Source organism: Mixophyes fleayi, chromosome 8 (assembly GCF_038048845.1).
Source record: "Mixophyes fleayi isolate aMixFle1 chromosome 8, aMixFle1.hap1, whole genome shotgun sequence".
In the NCBI taxonomy this organism is placed as follows: Eukaryota; Metazoa; Chordata; class Amphibia; order Anura; family Limnodynastidae; genus Mixophyes; species Mixophyes fleayi.
The window spans coordinates 70,715,315-70,733,778 of record NC_134409.1 but is presented as its reverse complement, the minus strand read 5'-3'; the positions used below and the strand labels follow the sequence as shown (position 1 = coordinate 70,733,778).

The 18,464-nt window shown below is 41.6% G+C and overlaps 1 long non-coding RNA gene across 1 annotated transcript; it reads right to left on the bottom strand.

The window, feature by feature from the left end:
- Positions 1 to 7,331: 7,331 nt before the first annotated feature.
- On the bottom strand, positions 7,332 to 8,532 carry LOC142100098 (uncharacterized). The gene is made up of 3 exons (XR_012678699.1): positions 7,918 to 8,532; positions 7,682 to 7,782; positions 7,332 to 7,486 (listed from the first exon to the last, which is right to left on the bottom strand). It is a non-coding gene; the product is annotated as an uncharacterized LOC142100098 (long non-coding RNA).
- Positions 8,533 to 18,464: the final 9,932 nt, after the last annotated feature.

The following is an 18,464-nucleotide window of genomic DNA, read 5'->3' as shown; positions in this document are numbered from 1 at the left end:
TGCAGCATTGAGAGGTCGTCTGTTAAACGTGAAATCTGCACATCACAAAGTTTTTTTTACATTTTCTACCTCTTTTAGTGTCCTCGTAGTAGCTTCTTGAGTTATCTTAGCTGTTGCCTGCATCATCTTTTCCATTTCTTTCTCCTTTTGCATTTCTCTGAGAAGTGCCTGGTCTTTCTGAAGGTTGGCTTCTTCTACATTTTGCACTGATGCTCTCAACCTGGTTTCTAATTGCGTTACTGCAGTCTAAAGCATTTAGCCATTTGTCTGACACTTCTGCTTTTTCCCCGGGCCTTCCACACCTCTTTCTCAAGCAACCTCTTTTCTGCCAGCAACAGAGTTAGATTGTTGCAACAGTAAAATTTTGCTTCAAGCTTATGCATCTTAGCTTGAAGTTGCGGTATTTCACCGTTCCCTTTTTCTTTATGCAGGGCCACTGTCTTTGCAGTTACCAGAGCTTTTCCCTGCTCTGTTTTCAGATTATCTTTAAGCTCATTTATTTCTCTTCCCATTTGCTCTATACGCTGCTGGTATTTTTAGCATTCTACTTGTGCGGCTTCAAACCTTGTTTCTGCAATTTCTTTTTCTTGTTTCAGCATTTCTATGGCTTGTTCATGAGACTTTGCTTTCACTTAATAGAGCTCACATTTTTACAGAGGGCTTCAAGGACTTGTTGCTGTTCCCTCTGGGACTCCTGCTGTTGCCTCTGGGTCTCCTCTAGTTGCGTCATGAACTCCTCTAAGTCTAACCGTTGTTGTCTAAGGGCTGCATGCTGAATTGCGATAGCCGCCTGTTGTTGCCTCTAGGTCTCCTCACAAGCCATAGCAGCCTGTAGAAATTCTGTAAGCATGTTCTCCTTTTCAGGGCACTGCATCACAGCCTTTTCCCAGAGTGCAAACAAATGTGCATCCAGCCCATTATCAGACATAACTGCAGCATCTTGTAACAGCGGTTGCCTAACGGCTGTCTGCTGAGCCGTAACAGTTTGTAGTAAGTCTTTATCAGAAACATCCTCCTCTTTTAACAAAGCCCAATGATAACGGTCATAATCTTCTGCTACACAAATGTGCTCCAAGTTCTGATTTTTGTCTCACTCCATTTCAACACTTTGACACACCTGTATGCACTCTTTTTGGGTTGAGACAGTAGGCTTCTGCTTTTTCTTGCCCATTGTAGCTTGAGAAGCAGCAAATTTTATTTTTATGCGAATAAAGAACTTTCTTTATAGAAGGAGCACCTCACTTGACTTAAGATGTGTGGCACTAAAACACCCAGCATGTGTCTCAAACTTTTCCTTTACAAAGCAAAAAGGTTTTTTTTCTCCTTTAACTTCTGCTCAGTAATTTTGCAAACACATTTGCATGCTTCTTGTTGTTTCAACACAGAAACATCCATTTACACTGACAAAGATTCTCAATAAACTTTTCTCTTTAAAGTCTCTTGCTCTTTGCTTATGCACAGAACCAGGCCACACCCAACTTGTGCTTTGCAGAGACACACATTCCCTAGAATTCAGCAACATATACTTGGGTTTTCTTCCCAGTCTTAATGAACACACCTGCTTTAGAGCAATTAAACTCAGTCCATGAAAACACTTGATTTCTTTGCCTTTAATCTGTGTCTGATTAGTCTTTGCAAACACCTGTTTTTCCAACACAAAAAGCCAGTTTCACAGACAACATTTAACTCCTCTTAAATCATCATATATGCAGCAACTCTGTTTAAACAGTATTTCACAGTAGGATTTATTACTCACATCCACGTGGTTCTCTGTTTCCCACTGTTGCTGTGCATAAACATTCCAATTTTTAGCTGCTTTTATCCACATGACAAGACATGCACGTATTTCTCCACGATGTCAGTCCCTTTTTAAACTTTACTTTTATCCATATGACAAGATATGCTTGTATTTCTCCAAGGTGTCTGTCCCTTTTAAACTTTCCAAGCACACACACAGAGCTGGTTCCTGCAAGGATCTCCAAAACTGCTGCTATTCTTGACATGTGCAGATCTTTGCAAGCCAATTCTCCACCATATGTAGTATAATCAAGGGAATAGGTACTATCTACTTGGTGAACAGAAGCAGTAAACCACACAAGTCCAGATGTTTCAAGATAACAGCCACAGCTAGTTTATTCAGAAAACTTGCAAATAAAACAAAACATAAATAAAATCCTGGCCGTCTGGCTACTAGCTAATACATCTTAGCAAGACCCTCTCTCTCTGGTGTTGGACCTTGTGTCCAAACACATTGTCAATATATTCTTGCTCACCACATCAGAGTGTCTCAGGAGGCAACTCACCTCCTCCCCAGGTCTGGGACACTGATTGCCTATTTGTGCTGCTTTTTCACAGGTACCTCACAGGTGCATCTCTTGATCAGTCTCTTTTGAGACTGGCAGGCCAGAAGACCCGGACTGGGCCTTATATATGGAGCCCACCCTTCTCTTTCTCCATACACAACACCAGGGACCCTTACCATGGTTTGCTACCACATGGAAACTCTCTGTGGGAAGCTTTTCCCACACATCTACACATTCTCCCTGGTGTTTTAAAATGCACAATGCAGGAAGCCCGGGACACATACCTCTCCCATTTAGCCTCCTTCCAGTGACTCTGTCACTATTTATATATATATATATATATATATATATATATATATAGAATAGAACACGATATAAGATTGGCACTTTACCCAATGTATGGATAATAAATACAATGATAATCAAAAAGTGATAATAAACAAAGATATAAATAAACATAAAACATAAATAAAACACCTCCACAAATATGTGTGGCAGCCAAGTCTTCAATATCGGATGGTTAGACTGAAAAGAGGTATCAAAATGATAAGTTATGGAAGGACAGCGCCTTCAGGTGTAAAAACAGATAATTGTGTATATATAGTCAGTAAGCTCAGAGAGTCCAGAGAACATAAAATCCAGAGAAAAATAGTAATGCAGGTGGATATCAGCATATAGCAGCAAATCAGGTGAGACACTGTGCAGATTAATAGTACAGTAGTGTGCGTACCAGAAATAAGTAAAATAACAGCTTATCTGTATAAAGGCTCCTCAGTCATCCCAGGTGGTGATTTCCTTTGCTCGCAGAGACAAGATGCAAATATAGTATGTTCTATTAATAACTCCTGCATCACCGCTCAATAGTAGGAAAGATATAAGAAAGCCATATGGTGTAGTATTTTTGCAAACAATTTATTCAGCAGATTAAAAATATAAAATGCAAACTCACAATGAAGATAATAAATATAAGCTTATCTGTATAATATACACGCGAGATCACTGGTAGTCATATCCCTGGAGATAGTTAAAGATGTCCCTCTATCGGCTCCATACAAAATCTCAGGAAAGGGTGATATCTTAATTTGTTACTCCCAGGGTAGATCAGTGAAACAGGGTCTCAGATAGTACAGTTGTGGGCCTCAGCGCGTTTAGTTCAGTTTGAACTTCATCAGGAGGAATTAGGTGATATTAAAAACTATGCCCTTTATATAGGGGTGTGTAGCGCCATTTTGCGCTAAAATCGCAGGCAAATGACGTCACCGGCCATGCGCAGAGCGCTGCCGGCCGCCATTTTTTTATTTTATGTTATTTTTTTATTTAAAAATGACACCTTATGGTGTAATTAGTATATTGGTGCATTCGTGATTGTGCAGTGATGAAAGGGCTTTTTAGAGGATGCCCTAGAGGAACAGTGGGTGTTAGGTTAAGAGAAAGTACATTTATAAGTATGGGCATGGATCTCCATAAAGGGAGATATGCGGTGGCCATTTTGGTTAAGGGAAAATTTCAATTTCAAAGTATTTGTGGAAGTTATTAAGCACAACAAATGTATGGTACTATATAACAGTAGGTTATGCGAGGGTAAATAGATATAAAGTGCATATATGTGGCGACTAGATAGTACTTAGGTAAGTGTATTGGGGCATTTCATTTAGTGATAAGACCAAAGTATTACTAAATTAATTAACTCCAGATATAGATAAAATACGTTTGTTCTCTACACACAACATAATGAATGGACTTCATGCATATTGAACAGATAAATGAATAGATACACTAATCTCTTAATACATATGAGTGCATAATAAAAACACAGATTGTGTATACATGTACATATCAATTAGATGTACATGAAGTATAAGATCCATTTATACCATAACAAATAAATATATAATAAAGCTAAGGATAATAAGGTACACATATCAACAATGAACATATGAAAAATGAACATGATATAACTAAGATGTGTAAAATGAAATAAAATAAATAAAATCTAGTTAAAATAGTAACTACTCTCCGGAATCTAAAGAAAAGGGGCTATTTCATAATTGTCATTTAAGCCTTGTGGTGTCAGGGTCCCTAGTTCAAAAATCCAGAACATCTCTCTTTTTGAAAGTTTTTTTATCTAGAGCTCCACCTCTTGGGCTTAGTGTAACATGTTCGATTGCTCTGAATTTGAGGTCACTTGGGTTGGAGTTATGTTTATGTAGGAAATGACGTGACACTGAGTGACTCTCTATTTTATTTTTGATATTTCTCACATGTTCTTGTATTCTTAATTTTAATGAACGTTTGGTTTTTCCCACGTATTTGAGGCCACAAGTGCACTCAAGCAGATAGATCACTGAGGTGGTAAGGCAATTCATGAAATATTTTGTCTGGTATTCTTTGCTATTGTTGTGATTACTGAAGGTTCCTTTTTGTGGGTTAGCAAATCTACAGATATTGCAATGACTGCATTTATTGAATCCTTTTATGTCTGAGAGTGCATTAGTGACTGGTTTTTCATTAGTAAGCATACTCGGGGCTAAAATGTCTTTTAAATTTTTGTTTTTCTTGAAAATGACAACTGGTTTGTGCGGAAGTATATTGTTTAGTATTGGATCTTTTTTAAGAATATTCCAATGTTTATTGATGGTGGATCTAATTTTTGTCTCGCCACTGTTGTATTGAGTAATAAATGAAATCACATCTTTTTTATTCTCTTTTTCATGACATTTCAGTAGGTCAAGCCTATTAGTTGCTTTGGTTTTTTCTATTGCTCCTTGTACCAAGTTATCCGGATAACCTCTCTTTTTAAATCTATCTGCATAAATTTCCAATTGTTCGAAACAGTTTTCCTCATTGCTACAATTTCTTTTTATTCTTTGAAATTGCGAGAAGGGGATGTTAGTTTTCCATTTCTTTAAGTGACCACTCTAAAAATTTAAGTAGCTATTTGTGTGTACCGTTTTGATGAAGTTTTTAGTAGTGACTGTGTTACCTGTGTTCATCAAGATTAAGTCTAGGTACTCAATTTGTGAGGTATCAAGTTTAGCTGTGAAAGTGAGTTTATATTCGTTGGTATTCAGATAGGAGAGGAATTGATTCAGGCTATCCATATTACCGTTCCACACGAGTATGATGTCATCGATATATCTTTTGTAAAGGACTATATTATTTGAGTATGGGTTAGGGTCATATATGTATTGTTGTTCCCATCCTCCCATTACAAGGTTCGCGAAGCTTGGTGCGAAAGTAGTACCCATAGCTGTCCCTACCGTCTGAAGATAAAAAATTAAATAATTGTGTGTGAGGATGAATGTCATCAATTCAAAAATAAAATTATTATGCTCTGTGCTGAGATCAGGGTCTGATTGTACGTCTATTGTGACCCACATGTATTCAGGTCTCCATTCAAAGGTTTTCAAAAATCTGTAGAACACTCATCGTGTCTTTGAGATAGGATGTAAGTTTGTTTACATATTTATGTAGGAAAATATCCACATATTCTGATATATGGGATGTGAGAGAATCTATGCCCGCTATGATGGGTCTGCCCGGGGGGTTTTCGAGCTTTTTATGAATTTTCGAAAGAAAGTAAAATATGGGTATAATTGGATTATTGGTACGCACACTACTATACTATTAATCTGCACAGTGTCTCACCTGATTTGCTGATATATGCTGCTACATGCTGATATCCACCTGCATTACTATTTTTCTCGGGATTTTATGTTCTCTGGACTCTCTGAGCTTACTGACTATATATACACAATTATCTGTTTTTACACCTGTAGGCGCCGTCCTTCCATAACTTTTTATTCTGATATATATATATATACATATATTTATATATAGTTTCTTAAGCTAAAAAAAATATTTTTTAATAACCTATATTTATATAACGTCTCCATGTCTTATTACTGGTTGGGTACGAAATAATGCCACTGAAAATAACGACAACCAATAGAACTACACGAGGATGCCTACAAGTGCATTATTGCGACAGCTGCATAGTAGGTGCGATGTAAAACAGACGCAAGCATACATAACGGCATACATAAAATCCCTACTAATTATAAATAGCGATAGCATAAATTACTACAATAAAGGTAAACAACAGTGCTAAATGGCTACACAAGAAATGCCTATGGAGAAATATTACCTACACATATAAAAATCACTGCAAAAAAAAATCTGACAATAAATATTACCTACACTACATAGATGCCTACTAAAATAAAAATGACTCTGAAATAACTATAAATTACTACTAAATATATTCCTACATCCTATATTAACAACAGAAAATTAATGTCTACATCAAAAATCACTACTGAGATATAAACCCTACACATTATTTTTGTAAATAAAACCAAATTGATAATCTATTACTAAAAATAAAACGTCCATTTACTCACGCAAAAAAAGTGTATGAAAACTATAAGAGTGAAATCGATATCATTAATAGTTATGTAATTCAATATGTACCCAATTACTACATTATATATTAGCTTTATCAAACATTATAGTCTCTGTATCTTTTTAACATATTAATTTTATTATTAACAATTAAAGGTGTTAGGGCCATAATAGTTTAGCATAACTTCGAACTTAGATGAACATATATACTTTTCCCGACTATGCTTGTTATTACTATATGTTGTCATGTATTCTGTAGCCGTGTTTGCTACTAGCCTTTTCTGTCATACTCACAAAACATTATGCCAGTTAGTATGTTTTTAATACTAATAATAGGTCAGATGTTTTGTTGTTTTTATAATTGGTATTTAATTAGACTTTAATCTTTTGTTCTTGGAGAAACCACTATTATTAACCAATATTTTATTTTAACCGCTGCCATTTATGATGTATAATTGTCTATGTTTATATTAATGCAGATGTAAATTAAAGCGAATTGATGTATACATTGTAATGTAAATATTTGAAAGAATAAATATAATATTTTTTTATTATATTTTCAACCATTTTTAATCATATTGTGCAATACTGTTATATACATGTTATTATGATTGTTTCTTTTTTTTACATTTAATTTACTAAATATGTGGTAATTTATTGTTAATTTATTAATATTGTCATTATTAAAAACAGTAGGTTTAATGTTGTTAATGTACAATTCACAGATCACATCCATAGATTGGCCAGATAAATCTGTTCTTCTCAATTCTTCATTTCCACTGTATTTTTGAAAAACAAAAAGGACATTGTTAGTATAAGAAACTGTATCGAAAATAATAACAACATTCCTAGACATACTTTAAATGTAAATTTTCCTGTTTAAAACACTTCAGTCACTGTAACATCTAAACTTTTTAAACATGACTACAAAAATATATATGTTATATCATAGCCCTTACAAGATAAGTACTTACATTTGACTAGGAAATGGAAGGCCCTATGCCATCACTCCACATTATGCCAGTTAAATTCATGGATAGCAGTGATGTAATTCTTCTTTATTATACATTGGATCCTATAAGACAAACTCCTAATTTTCATCCAATTTAATATCTGTCCTAATAATGGTAATGTGTTTAAAATTAAATACAGTCTTAGTTAATGAAAGAAATAGAATATTTTCATAGTCAAATCTAATACATATACTCACCCTGGTTGTCGTCCATAATAATTTTATGTTCATATTCTTCTCCATGTGTATTGATTTATCCTTTAATGTAATCTTAAAGACACTTGCTTATTTACTGCGTATTTTCTTCTCTATAAGCAAAATAATGAAAACACCCAATTTAATTGGAAATTAAAGAAAGTAAATTGGTCATTAAATACCTTGAATCCACGGTATTTTATAGATCCTTTCTATTGTTAAAATGCTCATAGGCCTGAGGTAATTCTTACTCAGCACCCTCCTCTTCTCAGCATACAATATGCCCTTTATTTCCTAGGTAGAAAAAGGTCACAGTTAATATAAAACTAGCATTAAAAAGTAGTTTGTAACATGTGGTAGCACAGTGCTCAGACATTGCTCAAAGTGCAAACTTACAGGCAAATTTCGGGATGGCAGCTTGACATCCAGACTTGTTTGAAGACCACCTCAGGCACATGATTTCCTATAGGAAAAACAACATTTTAAGCAAAAATAAATCAATCGTCTGTTCAATTTGGTCGCACAGCGGTCAAATGTCTGAGCTTATGCTCAGATAATGCTCTAAGTGCATACTTACTGTTACGAGCCGCGGCGGTGCCCAGCTGCCGCGACCCTCCTACCTGCATCCCGGCCGTCGCTAAGGCGACCGGGACGTCACTTCCGCCCATGACCCGGCCGTTGCCGGGGCAACGGATGGACGCTTCAGCGCTGCGTCCCGGCGGTGAGAAGCCGGGCGCATGCGCTCAACATAATTACAACTGTGGGCTAATTAATCTAGGTAGGGGGCTGAGGATTATCAGAGCCAGGCTCTGATTGGCTGGGTCTACTACTTAAGGCAATGAGGTCTGCTACCTCATTGCCGATTATAGCTTCTGTGCTCCAGTCTGCTGACCTGCTTGTTCCTGTTCCTGTATCCTGATACTGCTACTGATTTCCCGTGTATGACCCCTGGCTTTGAATTGGACTTCGCTTGTGTTTCCTGTGACCCTGATCTTCGGCTTGTTTACCGTTTCTGCTATCTGCTTGTAACCCCTGACCTCAGCTTGTTTACTGATACTGTTGTCTGCTGCCGGCCCTTGACCTCTGCGTGGACCTCACTCCGCTTGCCTGGGTTCTCCCCAGCCGGTACACACTTCACGACCCTCTGTCAGTCTGCGGCCCAGTCTGTCCCCACCATCAGGGGCTCCAGTGAACACCTGACTGGCAGAGTAGATTCCGGGTTGTGTTGTGCCGGCTGGAGGGGTTCCTAACATTATAACCGGCCCACACTAAGACGAGGTTGCGATGGATGGAAGCGGATCCACACCGTCTCCAGCACAGGCCTTAGCAGCCCATGTTGAGTCTTTGTATCAGATGATCCAGGGATTGGCTGAGCGTCTGTCTGTTCAAGAAGAAGCCACAAAAACTTCTCAACCCTCTCCCAGTTCCTCCTGTGAACCGAAGATGAATTTGCCGGATCGCTTTTCTGGAAATAGATCTCTGTTCCGGAATTTCAGGGAAAGTTGCAAACTCTATTTCCGGTTGAGACCCCGTTCCTCCGGTTCAGAGCATCAAAGAGTCGGGATCATCATTTCCCTCCTACAAGGTGACCCCCAGTCCTGGGCCTTCTCTTTGCCACAGACCAGTCCTGCCATGCAGTCCATAGACTCTTTCTTTGAGGCATTGGGTCTACTGTATGATGACCCGGATCGAGTTGCCTCTGCGGAAGCTCACCTACGGGTCTTGAAACAAGGCCGGCGGTTGGCAGAAGAATACTGCGCTGAATTCCGTAGATGGTCACCTGATAGTGGATGGAATGATCCCGACTTACGTAGTCAGTTCCGTCTCGGCCTATCGGAGCAGATCAAAGATTCGCTGGTGCAATACCCATCTCCTAGCTCTCTGGAGGATCTGATGCACCTCTCCATTAAAATTGACAGGAGGTATAAAGAGCGGAGAACTGTAAAGGAGACATCATCACCTCCAACCGCCTTTGTTCCTGTTTCCACGGATGGTGAGGAACCGTTCAATTAGGAGCATATCGCCTTTCCACTGAGGAAAGAGACAGGAGATGATCACAAGGCCTATGTTTATATTGTGGCACAAGAGGCCATTTCTCCCGTTCCTGCCCAAATAAGCCAGGAAACGAGCATGCCTAGGGAACAAGGGGAAAGTTCACCTAGGTCTGCAAATTGTCTCCCCGAAAAATGCCGTATTGATCCCTGCACAGCTCACGGTCAATACCCGTTCCATGGACCTGGCAGCCTTCATTGACAGTGGAGCTGCGGGCAACTTCCTTGACATCGGGTTCGCCCGCGCTGCTGAAATTCCAATGGTAAGACTAAAGTCTGCTGTTACGGTTTGTGGTTTAGATGGAGCTCCGTTACCTGGTGGCAAGATTTCCTGGGAGACCCCGCCACTACAGTTGAATATCGGAGCCCTCCATTCAGAATCAATAACCTTTTTCCTTATTGATTGCTCATCGGTGCCCTTGATCCTGGTTCACCCATGGCTTTCCCGCCATAACCCTGTAGTGGATTGGATAAAAGGAGAAATTATCCAATGGAGTTCTGTTTGTCACTAACGCTGTGGTTGGTCCAGTCTATTCCGGAGCAACTTCCCTCACAATACCACGACTTCTGGGACGTGTTTTCTAAGAGAGCGGCGGATACCCTACCACCTCACCGTGACTTCGACTGCGCTATCGAGCTCATACCTGGTTCCAAGTTGCCTAAGGGACGCCTGTATTCCCTCTCAGCTTCCGAGACCAAGTCCATGCAGGAGTATATGGAGGAGAATTTGGAAAAGGGCTTCATCAGGCCGTCCAAATCTCCAGTAGGAGCTGGTTGTTTTTTTGTATCTAAAAAAGACGGAGGGCTAAGACCCTGTATTGACTACAGAGGATTAAACCTCATCACAGTTAAAAACACCTATCCACTTCCTCTCATCTCTGTATTGTTCGATCAACTAAGAGGTGCAACAGTCTTCACCAAAATTGATCTCCGGGGTGCATATAACCTCATACGTATTAGAGCAAGTGATGAGTGGAAGACGGCATTCAATACGCTCTCCGGCCACTATGAATATTTGGTCATGCCGTTTGGTCTGAGTAACCCCCCTGCAGTGTTTCAGGATGTAATTAACGAAGTACTACGTGAGTTTCTGGGACATTTCGTTGTGGTTTACTTGGACGACATCCTCATATATTCGGACTCTTTGTCAGTACACCAGGGTCATGTCAGACAAGTGTTACAAAAGTTGAGAAAACATCACCTCTATGCTAAACTCGAAAAATGTGAGTTTGAGGTTCCGAAGGTATCCTTTCTTGGTTATATTATCTCCTCGGAAGGATTCTCTATGGACCCAACCAAGGTCCAAGCAATCCTAGACTGGGTACAACCGAACAACCTCAAAGCGGTCCAGAGATTCCTGGGATTCGCCAATTACTACAGGAGGTTTATTGGCGGTTTTGCGGATATCGTGGCTCCCATCGTCACCTTGACCCGTAAAGGAGGTGATCCAGCTGTTTGGTCACAACAGGCGAGAACTGCATTCGAAACCCTGAAGAAAGCTTTTGTGTCTGCTCAGGTCCTCAGACATCCAGATCCTAAGGTACCATTTATTCTTGAGGTAGATGCCTCTGACGTCGGTGCTGGGGCCATCTTGTCACAAAAAGATCCTCAGACCCACCGCTTACATCCATGTACCTTTTTTTCCCGTCAGTTTTCCTCAGCAGAAACCAACTATGACGTGGGAAACCGAGAATTGCTGGCAATTAAATGGGCCTTTGAAGAATGGCGACACTGGTTGGAAGGCGCTGCACACCAGATCTCCGTTATAACGGATCATAAGAATCTGCAATATATACAGTCAGCCAAACGTCTGAACCCCGACAGGCCCGTTGGTCGCTGTTCTTCACCCGGTTCAACTTTATTATCACCTATCGTCCTGGTTCTAAAAATATTCAAGTGGACGCTCTGTCCAGAAGTTTCCTGGCACATCATGCTCCGGTCACTAGCCCAGAACCTATTGTCCCTGTGTCTATGATTCATGCTGGGTTAACCCAAGCCCTGAGCTGTACCTTACAGAGGTTTCAGAGATTAGTCCCTGATAATACTCCAGCAGGATGTTTGTTTGTCCCAGTTTATCTGAGGAGGGCAGTTCTTGCTGAAGCACACGATAGTCAAACTGCCGGACATCCGGGAGTCTTTAAGACAATAGAAATCCTTTCCCGTACTGTATGGTGGCCATCTTTATCTGCTGACGTCAAGAGTCACGTCCTGTCATGTGAGGTTTGTGCCAGAAACAAAGTCTCCAGGACCCGTCCAGTAGGTCAGTTAGTTCCTTTGGCCATTCCTGCAAAACCATGGACGCACTTGTCCATGGACTTTATAGTTGATCTACCACCTTCTGCAGGACACACTACCATTTGGGTCGTGGTAGACCGGTTCAGCAAAATGTCACATTTTGTTCCACTAACCAAACTGCCTACTGCTCGGGATTTGGCCGTCTTATTCATTCAACATATTTTCTGGCTCCATGGACTTCCTACTGACATCGTCTCCGATCGGGGTTCTCAGTTCATAGCCCAATTCTGGAAATCCTTCTGTACTCTCCTTGGAATCAAGATCAGTTTATCATCCGCATACCACCCTCAGTCAAATGGGCAGACTGAAAGGGTTAACCAGTCACTGGAACAGTTCCTCCGATGTTACACTTCAGAGTTCCATGACAACTGGTCCTCTTTGCTGCCCTGGGCAAAGTTTGCATACAATAACTCATCTCACTCATCTACTCAAACTTCCCCGTTCTTCTGTAACTTCGGTTTCCATCCCAGGTCTAACTCACTATATTCTCTCAAATCTGCTGGTATCCCGGAGATTCGTTCCACAGCTGCTGATCTGAGAGTAATTTGGAGGAAAGTTCAGTCCTCCTTGAGAAAATGCTCATTGTCTGCTAAAAAAAATTCGGACCGCCATCGTACCACCTGTCCATTTAAAGTGGGCCAGAAAGTGTGGCTTTTAACTCGGATTGTTAGGCTCAGACAGCCTTGTAAAAAACTAGGGCCTAAATTTATTGGTCCGTTCATGATCACCAAGCAGATTAATCCGGTAGCTTTTAGGTTGAAGATTCCTGGCTCACTAAAGATTCCGAACACGTTTCATTGTTCATTACTTAAACCAGTACTATACCCGAGTCAATCCCAGCCGACAGGGCTTTCTGTGGGAAATAGGAACACACCACAAAAATTTGTGGTCCAGAAAGTTCTTTACTCCAAAAGAGTGCAGGGGCAGGTACACTTCTTAGTACAATGGAAAAAACGTGGATTAGAGGAACGATCCTGGGTTCCGCGAAGACGACTATGTGCGCCTAAACAGTTGAAGGATTTCTTCAAAAAATTTCCAAAGAAACCTGGATGTCGGGGTCCCTCGACCCCTCCTCCAGGGGGGGGTACTGTTACGAGCCGCGGCCCTTGACCTCTGCGTGGACCTCACTCCGCTTGCCTGGGTTCTCCCCAGCCGGTACACACTTCACGACCCTCTGTCAGTCTGCGGCCCAGTCTGTCCCCACCATCAGGGGCTCCAGTGAACACCTGACTGGCAGAGTAGATTCCGGGTTGTGTTGTGCCGGCTGGAGGGGTTCCTAACACTTACAGGCAATTTTCGGGAGGGAAGCTTGCATTACATATATTTTAATTGCACAACCAACTTGTTTATAAGTGGTAGGCGATCCCTCTTAAATATGTCATGAAGTCCACTGTTTCCCTCTGGCTGATGCATCTTTGTAATGCAATTTCCCGTACTTTTTGCACCTGTCGTGGCGGTGTCCTTCTAGTGTTCCCAGTCGCCTTCTGAATTTGGGCTTTTGTGGTGTTTTGCTCTTTAATGAAGTAGGTGATCAGATTGTACACACCTAACTTCTTCTCGCCCAATATGTTGTTTCATCGTCGGAGCCAACTTTCCAATTTATTATTTGTTCGCGGGATGCCCAAACTGTTGTTTTCATGCACCAAGCACATTCTGGGGTGGGGGGACAATGGTGCTGTTCTTGTAGATTGGCTGCGAGTTTTTTCGTGTTGTCTACCAAGAACATAATTTTCTTCAAAATATTTTTACGGGGGGCGTGGCCTAGCATCTGGACTGAATGGCTGCTTGCTAGAGAGGCTCTCCCTTTGCCCTCAAAATAAATTGGAGTCCTCTGGGACATACTGCTCCATTCTAAGCAGTTACTGAGGAGAGGAGTTGGGGAGCCTGCTGCCGCTATATAGAGGTGTTGTGTCGCCTCTGGGGCTGTCTGTGGGTCAGGACCGGGGGAGTCCCCTGTGCCTGTGCTGGATCCACACTGCTGTGCACTGCAGCTCTGCACTAACAAGGCTGGCAACGAGGAAGTGGGAGACACAGCGGGACCTGCAAAATCTGTGAGGGAGTAGTGCTCCCCTGCCCCCATCTGCCCTTCCTTACCTGGCTGGATCCTCTGAATGCAGCCCTCGTGGCCCGGCGATACCGGAAGTCTCAGCGCCATTACAGCCTTCTCTTTCCGGCTCCACACACATACTAACAAACAAGCAGGCAGTGTCCTTGAGGCCCCAGCAGGTGGCGCTGTTATCTACTTCTGTGTTAGGAGGCTGCAGCTCTACTGAATAATCTGTGCATCTCCAGGGACTCCGGGTGAACGGAGATAAGGATGACAGCTGGGTGAGTCACAGCATTTACACCTGCTATATTATAATTAACCCTGAGAGCTTCAGAAGTGAGCCTGTTTCCACCACTGAATATTGGCTCCCTTAAAGGACTGCCCTGTATATGTCTGGATTGCCTTTCTGTGACACAGTGTGTTTCCAGTTGTGAACCTGCTGCCACCTAGTGACGGAATTGTAACACTAATTCTGTACACAGAACTGTAATATCCTCAAGTCTTTTTTTGCTTGGCCAGAAAGCTGCGGGATTTATGGGTTATTCAGATGATGTTGATGCTTAAATGAAAAAATTAACCTCCTGGGCCGTGCTCTAACCTAACCACTCTCCATGATATAACACCTGATGTCATATGTAGCGGTGGAGTTGCTGTTGATACATGCGTTCAGTATGTCCTGATTCTCTTGTAACATTATGCCGACCAAAAAGTTGAAACCTACTAGGCCTGTTCCTCTAGGAAAATTCTTTGGATCTGGGTCTCCTGTATCATCGTCAGACAAATCTCCAGCTCAAGCGATGTCACGGCAAAGTCGCCAGATCTCTCATCCGTCTCAGCCGGAACCATTGTCTGCCTCACAACCATTGGAAATGGATGGTCCAGTTACATTGAGATCTATCCAGTCTCTCCTGTCAGCCCTTAAAACAGATATAACTTCTGAACTCAGAACATCCATCAAAGAAATTAAGGATGAAATGACCACCCTCGGATCCAGAACGGATCATTTGGAGCGCAAATTTGAGGAAATGGTCTCTTCCCATAATGACCTAATCTCAGCGCATGATCTCTTGCAGGAAGAGGTCACTGGGCATAGCGGCCAATTGGTAGACATGGAGGACAGATCACGTCGCAACAATATAAAGATTCGAGGTATACCTGACTCTGTTACTAATGCTGACCTATACCAATACGCCACTGATCTGTTCCATAAGCTTTTACCATCTGCTTCCGACACAGATCTCCTCATCGATCGGATCCACTGTTTGCCTAAGGCTAAAAATGCTCCGGAAGGTTCTCCTAAGGATACCCTTCTCAGGGTTCACTTTTACAAGGTCAAAGAACAGATTCTGAGAGCTTCACTACCTTCATCTCCAACTAGTGGGCAACTAGGTGACCTTCAACTATTCTCGGACATTTCAGTGGCTATCTTGGCCACGCGCAGGTCGTTTCACCAGATAACATCAGCTTTGAGATCGGCCAACATCCAATACCGCTGGGGGTTCCCAACCAAACTCCTTGTGCATAGGAATAGCACTTTGGTGGTAATCCCATCCGCGGATAAAGGCATAACTTTGCTGAGAGACTGGGGTATTCAACCATCAGAGTCAACTGTCCGTACCAAAGTCAACCAGGTTTCCAAGGAGTGGACAACTCCCAATCCATGAGACTTTCTTTAGTCACTGGTACCTTAAGAAATAACGTGATTTACAATCTATCAGAATTTGTATCTATAGGTTCAAAGTTTGGATGTTATATTCCTTTACTTTGGCTATTTTCTTGAGTACCCTAACAAGGATTTCTGGTTAATTTGGCTCCTGCCCTCTTTCCCCTCTGCCTTCTATGGAGGTACTGGGGTTGAGCGGGCACCTGCCAACATTTTGATGTTCGGTTTTAGTAGCTAGTAGGCATAGTTAGTGCTGCTGTTTCAATTTTTAAGTTTTCAATATGTTTTAGTTTTACTCTGTTTGAAATGTAACAGGTTTCCCATGTTATTTAATCCATGAGAATGTCTCCATAGATGATAGAGCACTGGCTGTCGTATATAGATACAATTGTGTCACCGATTGTTCTGCTGATGTTTCTATGACCATGTTAAAACAGTACTATATCTCTCTTGATTGGAGGGTTTTAGGTTGGAGAGCCCAAGGCCCGGGTGCACGTCCCCCATGTTGCTATCTTTTTTTTGCCACTCCTTTTTCTTTTCTCTATTTAGTGGCAAAAGTAATAGTTCCCCCATGGGTACTATTTTTTTGTTTCTTTTTGTTTTTGTGTTTTTCCCCTACCCTTTGTGTCTTCCCTCTTGTTTCTCGTCCTGTTAGAGACTGTTTGGAGACGGAAGCCGCCGAGACTGGAAATCAGGGTAAGCTGTCTTAACCACTTGAAAAATCCTGGATAATGTTAAAGTTTTTCTTAATTAATGCGAAGGGCCTGAACTCCCCTAATAAAAGGAGGGTTGCCCTTAAAAGCTTTGCAGCTCAGGGTGCAGATATTGTAGCTACCCAGGAGACTCATTTTTCGAGCCACTCCTCACCGCAATTTCATAATTCTACCTACCCTACATGTTATGCTGCTTCAGGGCCATTTAAGAGAAACGTAGTAGCTATATTGATAGGCGCTAAGTGTCCCTTCAAAATGGAGAAACAGATTTCTGACAAGAACGGCAGATACTTAATTTTGGTGGGGAAAATGGGCCGCCAGTATATTACGTTGGTATCTCTCTATGCTTCAAATACGCGGCAGCTCCCTTTCCTCAGAAAGCTGTGCTAGGCTGTGCATTAAGTTAAACGTGGGATGTTATTTTGTATGGGGGACTATAATGTAGCCCCGGATCCAAAGTTAGATCGCTCATCTACCCTCTCCAAACAGTCTATGTCTTCGTTTAATGCTGTTTCTCTAGCGTTCTCTCAGGTGCTGTCAGAATATGACCTGATTGACGTGTGGCAGGTGTACCACCCGGTGAAAGAGATTATACATATTTTTCACATGTACATAACTCATATTCTAGAATTGATATGGTTCTATCTGACAAATGGTCCCTCCAACGTTGTAAAAAAATTGAAATCCTTCCTATTATGTGGTCGGATCATGCCCCCATGGTGTGGCACCTGGAGTCCATTGCTGGAAACCATCCATCTAGACCCTGGAGATTGGCAGAGTACATACTGGCTAGTCCAGAGGGCTCTCGGATAATGAGTGACGCCTTGGAGTCCTACTTAGAAACTAATAAACCTGAAGACACCACTGTATATACTCACTGGTGTGCTCTTAAGGCTGTCATGAGAGGTTCAGCAATCTAGGCTGCAGCGGCAATTAGGAAAACGCAAGCAGAGGTAATGACTTCTTATGAGTCAAAATTAGCGTCCCTGGAAGCTCTACATAAAGGTAACCCTCGAGACACTAAGGTTAAGGATGAAATAGAGAATATGCGTAGGAAAATTAACGAAATTTCACTGCTACAAATAAATAATGCCATAGCTAAGTTAAACCAGAGATTTTACACATTAGGTAACAGAGCTAGCAAATTACTGGCCCGTAAACTTTGCGGGAAGAATGCTATCAATAGGATCAAATCTATACGTAACCCACAGGGCATTCACATTTCAAATCCTCTCTCTATAGCAAACAGGTTTGCCTCTTATTATGAGGATCTGTATAACCTAAAGAAAGACGTAACTCTGACCCAGCCCTCTAGTGAAGTAAATAACAATTTTCTTGCATCTGTCTCACTTCCATCCTTCTCTCCTGAGGAGGCGGAGGCTCTGTGCTCGGAATGGACGGAGGAAGAGGTAAAGGCCGCTATAAAAGCTATGAAGCATGGGAAGGCTCCAGGCCCGGATGGATTTACCCTGGACTTCTATTCCTTCTTCCAGTCCGAGCTAATCCCGGTTCTTACCAAATTGTTTAATTATGCCACTAATGACACCTTTTTTCCGGCAGAAATGCTTGAGGCCCGAATAGTCACCATCCCAAAGCCAGGAAAGGATCCTTCGTACTGCCACAATTATCGTCCTATAGCGCTTCTTAATCTAGACCTTAAAATTTTTGCTAGGATGATAGCCAACAGATTAAATCCTATTCTATCGCAGTTAATCCACCTAGATCAAGTGGGTTTTGTACCTGGAAGACAGGCCCCCGATAATACTAGGAGGGTCCTGAAC